This window comes from Arachis hypogaea, chromosome 14, assembly GCF_003086295.3.
Source record: "Arachis hypogaea cultivar Tifrunner chromosome 14, arahy.Tifrunner.gnm2.J5K5, whole genome shotgun sequence".
Taxonomy (NCBI): domain Eukaryota; kingdom Viridiplantae; phylum Streptophyta; class Magnoliopsida; order Fabales; family Fabaceae; genus Arachis; species Arachis hypogaea.
Window position 1 is genome coordinate 105,180,933 of NC_092049.1, and position 8,231 is coordinate 105,189,163.

At 36.5% G+C, this 8,231-nt stretch overlaps 1 long non-coding RNA gene across 1 annotated transcript; it reads left to right on the forward strand.

Annotated features, from left to right (window-relative positions):
* The first annotated feature begins 3,570 nt into the window (after positions 1-3,570).
* On the forward strand, positions 3,571-7,937 carry LOC140178315 (uncharacterized). Its single transcript, XR_011871050.1, has 2 exons — positions 3,571-4,186; positions 6,462-7,937. It is a non-coding gene; the product is annotated as an uncharacterized lncRNA (long non-coding RNA).
* The last annotated feature ends 294 nt before the right edge of the window (positions 7,938-8,231 follow it).

Genomic DNA, 8,231 nt, shown 5'->3' on the forward strand with positions numbered 1-8,231 from the left:
TCCGGTGGTAATACTGGAAAACAAAGTGCTTAGGGCCACGGCCAAGACTCATAAAATAGTTGTGTTCAAGAATCATCATACTAAACTAGGAGAATCAATAACACTATCTGAACTCTGAGTTCCTATAGATGCCAATCATTCTGAACCTCAATGGATAAAGTGAGATGCCAAAACTATTCAAGAGGCAAAAAGCTATAAGTCCCGCTCATTTAATTGGAGCTATGTTTCTTTGATAGTTTGGAATTTATAGTATATTCTCTTCTTTTTATCCAATTTGATTTTCAGTTGCTTGGGGACAAGCAACAATTTAAGTTTGGTGTTGTGATGAGCGGATAATTTATACGCTTTTTGGCATTGTTTTTAGTATGTTTTTAGTAGAATCTAGTTACTTTTAGGGATGTTTTCATTAGTTTTTATGTTAAATTCACATTTCTGGACTTTACTATGAGTTTATGTGTTTTTCTGTGATTTCAGGTATTTTCTGGCTGAAATTGAGGGACTTGAACAAAAATCAGATTTAGAGGTTGAAGAAGGACTGCTGATGCTGTTGGATTCTGACCTCCCTGCATTCAACATGGATTTTCCGGAGCTACAGAACTTAAAATGGCGCGATTCCAATTGCGTTGGAAAGTAGACATCCAAGGCTTTCCAGCAATATATAATAGTCCATACTTTACTCAAGTTTAGATAACGCAAACTGGCGTTCAACGCCAGCTCTCTGCCCAATTCTGGCGTCCAGTGCCAGAAACAAGTTGCAAAGTGGAGTTCAACGCCCAAACTGGCACCAAAACTGGCGTTCAACTCCAGGAATGACCTCTACACGTGTAACACTCAAGCTCAGCCCAAACACACACCAAGTGGGCCCCGGAAGTGGATTTATGCATCAATTACTTACTTCTGTAAACCCTAGTAGCTAGTTTATTATAAATAGGACTTTTTACTATTGTATTAGACATCTTTGGAACCATATTTGGATTATCTTTTGATCATTTTGAGATCTCTAGACCTCCATGGAGGCTGGCCACTCGGCCATGCTTACCCTCTATTACCACTTATGTATTTTCATACGGTAGAGTTTCTACACTCCATAGATTAAGGTGTGGAGCTCTGCTGTTCCTCAAAGATTAATGCAAAGTACTACTGTTTTCTATTCAATTCATCTTATTTCGCTTCTAAGATATTCATTCGCACTTCAACCTGAATGTGATGAACGTGACAATCATCATCATTCCCTATGAACGCGTGCCTGACAACCACTTCCGTTCTACCTTAGATTGAATGAGTATCTCTTAGATTTCTTAATCAGAATCTTCGTGGTATAAGCTAGATTGATAGCGGCATTCATGAGAGTCCGGAAAGTCTAAACATTGTCCGTGGTATTCCGAGTAGGACTCTGGGATTGAATGACTGTGACGAACTCTAAACTCGCGAGTGCTGGGCGTAATGACAGACGCAAAAGGATAGTAAATCCTATTCCAGTATGATCGAGAACCTCCAAGATGATTAGCCATGCAGTGACAGCGCATCGGACCTTTTTCACAGAGAGGAATAGGATGCAACCAACGACAAGGGTGATGCCTCCAGACGATTAGCCGTGCTGTGACAGAGCATTTGGACCATTTTTCCGAGAGAGATCGAAAGTAGCCATTGGCACCGGTGACATCCTTACATAAAGCCAGCCATAGAAAGGAGTAAGATTGATTGGATGAAGACAGCAGGAAAGAAGAGGTTCAGAGGAACGAATGCATCTCCATACGCTTATCTGAAATTCTCACCAATGATTTACATAAGTATTTCTATCCTTATTTTATTATTAATTTCGAAAACTACATAATCAATTATTATCCGCCTGACTGAGATTTACAAGGTGACCATAGCTTGCTTCATACCAACAATCTCCGTGGGATTCGACCCTTACTCACGTAAGATATTACTTGGACGACCCAGTGCACTTGCTGGTTAGTTGTGCGAAGTTGTGAACCATGGTATTGGCATCATGTTTTTTAGCGCCATTGCCAGGGAAAGAAAGAGCAATGAATTTTACATAATCAAAGTGTAATCACAATTTCGTCCACCAGTGTTTCACCAACTTTTTGTTTTACCCCTAAGAGACTTGGAGCATGTTTGAATTTATGCTTCTGAATTGAAAGTCGGGTGAGAAACTTTCTTGCTAGGTTATCAAAGCAAGTCACCGACCTGGGTGGTAAGTTATTAAACTACTTTATCGCTGCTTTGGTCAGTGTTGCAAGGAAGGCCTTGCAGCGAGTTGCATCGGACGCATCAACTAGGTACATCCGACTTTTAAAATTACTAAGTTGATGTCTTGGGTAGGTCGTATTGTCATAGAGATCCATGTCGGGGCTTTTAAAGTTCCTGGGAACCCTAGCTCGCATGATTTCTTCAATGAATGGGTCCTCCACTCCAAGAGAAATTTCCTCCCGATTGGCCCAATTTCTCCGACTTCGAAGGTCGGCCTCTACTTTTGAGAGCTTTTCCTCCAATTCTCTTGGTCGTCATACTTCTTTTTGCCAGTCTCTTTCCGCTTCCTGATGTCGCTCAATCTCCTGTTCGAGTTGTTCTAATCGACCGCGGTGTCCATGTACAAGCCCTAGAATCTCTATAGGATGTAAGGGCTCCTCATCCTCGGGAGGATGGATTTCTAAATGGATCTGTTGTGGTGGCGGGTTTTCCGAAATTGGGTTGCTTTTGGGCCTAGACGTGAGATCTAGACTCTTTTTGAGGTACCGTCTGACTTGTATTGGTGCCGAGGTATCGTCGTCCAAGTTCCTCGTGAGGAGGTGGGGATGGTATCTGCACTCCGATGCTTAAGTTAGCAAGGGCTTTGAGTATGTTTTTAGTATATTGGGTTCAAAATATACTTGAGGGTGTCAGTTCATTTATAGTAGAATATATAACCATTTTTAGAGTAGTTTCACCTTTATTGGTGAAAAACTGTTCTCCTTATTTTAGGGAGGTTGTTGAGATTTTCCTTCTAGATAAGTGAAAAATATCTCAGGAGGTAGTTACTTATTTGGATAAGTGGGGATGGACTACCTTTGGGTAGGAGTAGGGGAGACCACTTTTATTGGGTGGACTTTTATTCTTTTTGGGTTTGGCTTTATTTTGAACCCGGGTATGAACAGTTATATCTCTAATACTCCCTTTTAAATAAGATCTTTTTTTAGGTTTGCTAAATTTTTACATGGGCTTTCTTTAATTTGCTTTATGCTTTTTTTTTTTTGAGGGTCACCAATAATCAAACTCTAGACCTTTTAGACATAAAGCTCTGATACCATGTTATGAAACTATTTCTTCCAAAAAATTAACCTGATAAAAGGGGACAATATGAATAGTTATATCTCTAACCATATATTGAAAGAATTTACATAGTACACATGAGTTTTGTGATGAGGTATCCATTTGAGGTTTTTTTGATCATTTTAGAAATAGCATTTTTGTATATGCTTTGACTATGAGAGCTTGATTGAGCTTCTAAAAAGTTGGTGATAATGGTAAAGATCAAGAATGTATGTCACTTTCTTAAATCAAGATTAACTCTCTCACAAATTATGTGTATCAAGCTCTCTTTCTGTTTTATCAACTGCTATAAATATATAACAGATCTTTTCATGTAACTTTAGCTAATATAGATAAAAAAGGTACTTCATACTCTTAATTACAATTTCTTACTTCAATCTTCAATTGAAGATCAACTTCTTCCTCTGCCTCTAGATCATTTCATGGTATCTAGAGCACTGGTTCAGATTCAATGGGGTCCATTGTTCCAATCAACACTACAACATCTTCTTCCTCTAATCCTACCATGCCAATTCTTGATAAGTTGGATGAAAAATCATTCAAAACGTGGCAGCATCGAACTTTGCATATCATCAATCGTAACAAACTCAGTGATCATCTCTTGAAAGAGAAATTCCACAGCAATTCGAATCTAATGCTGCAAAGGCTGCTGGAACAGAATCAACAACTTACAAATCATAGAAATCAAAAGATCATTTTCTCTCAACATGGCTTCTGTCGTCCATGGACCTTTCTTTTCGAAACAGAATACTGGACTGCCATTTTGCATATGAAGAAGTATGGGAGTGTGTTCATGATCATTTCTCAAAAACTGCCAAGATCAAAATTAAACAACTCAAGTCAGAACTCAAGAACATCAAGAAACAAGGTATGACAATTACTGAATACCTTAAATGCATTAGAATAATTGTTGATAATTTGATAGCCCTTGGTCATCATATCTCTCTAGAAGATCATATTGAAGAAATTATTGAAGGCCTCAATTAAGATTATGCTATATAGTACATCTCTTCTATTGCTCCAACACTTGAATCTTTATCTTTTGTTGAAGTTGAATCTTTACTTCTTGAACATGAAACAATGCTTGAGCATTTCCACAAGACACAACTCACTTTACCTCAAGCTAATCTTGCACAAACTACTTTTAAATACTCAAGAGGAGCTGCTCGTGGTTTCAATCGTGGCAGAGGAAGAGGATTTAATGGTAGAGATTTTAATAGAGGAGGCAGAGGCTTTATGCAATCTTCACGTCCTCAGTGTCAAGTATGTGACAAATATGGTCGCATAGTAATCTCTTGTTTTCATCGATATGACGCGAATTTTCAAAATTCACATGTAAATTCAGATGCTGCTTCTTCAATTTTATCAAATCTGCCAAATCCTCCACTCCTTCCTATCACAATCCACATGCCTATATTGCTACACCCTCAACACTATCTGAATCTTTCTAGTTCCCTGACACGGAAATAATTTTCTTGAGGCTGAACCTTACACTGATCAAGAACAAATAATGTTAGGTAATGGCTCAGGTACACATATTAATCATTTTGGAAATGTAGCAATTTATTCTCTTGATAATCATAAGTACTTTGCTCTTAATAAATTAATTTTAGCACCTGATATAGCTCATAACCTTGTTAGTGTTCAAAAATTCGCTGCGTGCTGACAATTCTTGTTTCTTTGAGTTTCATGCTAATTACTGCTGTGTGAAATCACAGGCAACCAAACAAGTTCTACTTCAAGGGGATCCTAAAGCTAGAATTTATGAATTTGAAAATGTAACTACTATCCAAATTGATTCCTCTATTGTTCCTAAAGTTTTTTGTGCAAAAATTGATAGTTACTCCCTATGGCATTATAGATTAGGCCATGCAACACCTAAAATTGTTGCTGCTATTTTACGATCTTGCAATATTTCTTTTAATCATTCTCAATCTAATTCTTTGTGTAAAAATTGTTGTTTATCTAAGATGCACAATTTACCTTTTAGTTTTGACAAATATCAGTTTAGTGCACCTTTCGATATGATCTATAGTGATGTTTGGGGTCCAGCCCCAATTCTTTATTTTCATGGATTTAGCCACCGTGTTTCATTTATTGATTCTTATACTAGATATACTTGTATAGAAGGGAATGTCTCTCCTTAATTTTTACTACTTTTCTCACTAACCATGGCATTTTTTATAGATATTCTTGCCCCTATACACCCCAACAAAATAGAAGGGTTGAACACAAACATCGCCACATCATAGAAACTGGTTCGGCAATGCTTGCTTCAACCTCCTTACCATCAAAGCATTAGGATGATGCTTTCTTGCCAGCTGTTTATATCATTAATAGACTTTCCTTTCATGATACCTCTAACAAATCTCCATTTGAATTGCTACATAATCGTGTACCTGACTATCATTTCCTTAAAGTATTTAGATGTTCATGTTTTCCCTCTTTGAGACCTTACGCTAATCATAAGTTGAAATATAAATCACTAGAATGTGTGTTTTTTAGACTATGCTCAAAACCATAGAAGATATAAATGTATGGATGCTACTGGTAAGATTTTCGTAAGCAGGCATGTTCTTTTTGATAAATTTTCTTTTCCATACTCTGTGACTCCTTCTAATACTCAATTCCCTCATACTATAGTACCTATACCTATTTCTAAATTCTAATACTACTTTTTCATCCGCTCATCAGGATAGTCTAACATCTTCTTTATCTTCTCTTTATAATAGTTCTTCTGCACTATCTCATAACATTGTTTTATATCAGCCTACCTCATCAAATTCTTATCAACCCTCACATTCCTCTCCCGATCCATTCTCATTAGATCCTCTAAATTGTGATGCACAAACTCAATCACATCCTCCAGCCTCTATACTAATTTCGGGCTTGGAGGCTCACCTACCCTTTTTTTCCAGTCACAACAAACATCCTATGCAAACTCGATCTAAAAGTGGTATTTCTAAGCCTAAACTCAGTTCCACCATTGTTACTACTTCTAATTTTATTGATTATTTTGAAAAAATTCCAAAATCTGTAGCTACTGCTCTAAAATATGATCATTGGACAAATGCTATGAAAAAAGAATTACATGCTGTTTCTAAAAATCAGTTCCACCTCCTAACAGTAATCGGATGTTGTAGGGTATATGCTATCAAACGACATCAAGATGGGAGAATTCTAAAATATAAGACAAGACTTGTTGCCAAAGGCAACCATCAAATGGAAGCAGTCGATTTTGATCAAGTCTTTGCACCCGTTATAAAGCCTGCCACTATTTGAGTTATTTTGACATTAGCCTGAACTTATAAATGGTTTATCGACAATTTGATTTTAATAACGCATTTCTAAATAGCGATTTATCTGAATTAGTCTATATGCAACAACTTCCGGGCTTTGGTTCTTCAGATTCTACTCAGATTTGTAAGTTAAATAGAGCTTTGTATGGCTTGAGACAAGCATCCAGGGCATAGTTTCTCAAGCTAGCAGCCACCCTCTCTAATTTTGGATTCTCAAACATAAGGTTTGACCTTTCTCTTTTCACTAAGCAATCTGGTAAGCTCATTATTTACCTCCTAGTTTATGTAGATGACATCTTAATCACAGGTGATGATAATGATGCTATTTCTTCTTTAATTTCACAACTTAATGACATTTTTTCTCTCAAAAATCTTGGTGAATTCTCTTATTTCTTTGGGATTGAAGCTACAAAATTATCATCAGGTTCTTATCATTTATCTCAATCCAAATATGTCACTGATTTACTTGAGAAAGCAAATATGAGTGGCTGTAAACCTGTTCCAACACCAATGGTAACCACTTTAAAATTGACAGCATTGGGTGGTGAAGCTTCTGATAATCCTTTCCTAAATAGATCTATTGTTGGATTACTTCAATATGCTACATATACTAGACCTGATATTACTTTTTCGGTTAACAAAGTAAGTCAATAATTCAATATATACACTCTCCTTCTATTATTCATTGGCAATGTGTTAAAAGAATTCTAAGGTACCTTGCTGGAACCATTAACCTTGGACTAATTTTTCATCCTAGCACTAATTTTAGACTCTATGCTTTCTCTGATTCAGATTGGGGCTCTGATCTTGATAATAGACGCAGCACTTGTGGATATTGTGTTTATCTAGGAGACAACCTTGTATCATGGTCTAGTAGAAAGCAAGGAGTTATAAGCAGATTCAGCGCCGAAGCCGAATACAGAGGCCTAGCAGCTGTGGATTCTGAACTAATTTGGATACAGAACTTGCTTCCTGAGCTTCATATTCAAATACCAGCACCCCCCACTATTTATTGTGATAATATTAGTGCTGTAATGATTGCTGTCAATCCCATTTTGCATCACAAAACCAAATACTTCGAGTTGAATCTTCATTTTGTAAGGGATAGAATCAACAGCAAGCAACTACACATCGTTCACATCTCAGCATTAGATCAAATTGCATATTTGTTTACAAAATCTTTATCCTTTACTGGCCTTGAACGTTTTAGGCACAAACTCAAGATTATTCCAAGACTGATCATGAGTTTGAAGGGGGTAATAAGAATAAAAATCAAGAATGTGTGTCATTTTCTTGAATCAAGATTAACTCTTTTACAAATTATGTGTACCTAGCTCTCTTTCTTTTTATCAGCTACTATAAACATGTAGCAGATCCTTTCATGTAACTTTAGCTAATATAGATAAATAAGATACTTAAAAGGATATTTACAAATTTATATATATATATTAATATTAATTTTATTAATAATTAATATTAATATTTAAATGAGCGGTTAAAATCTTAACCGGTTTTGAGTTAGTTATTTGTTAACCGGTGATATATATTTATGTATGTGATGGTTAGTGTGTGAAATGATACATTATGCCTATTCACATAGCAACAAAGTGTCAC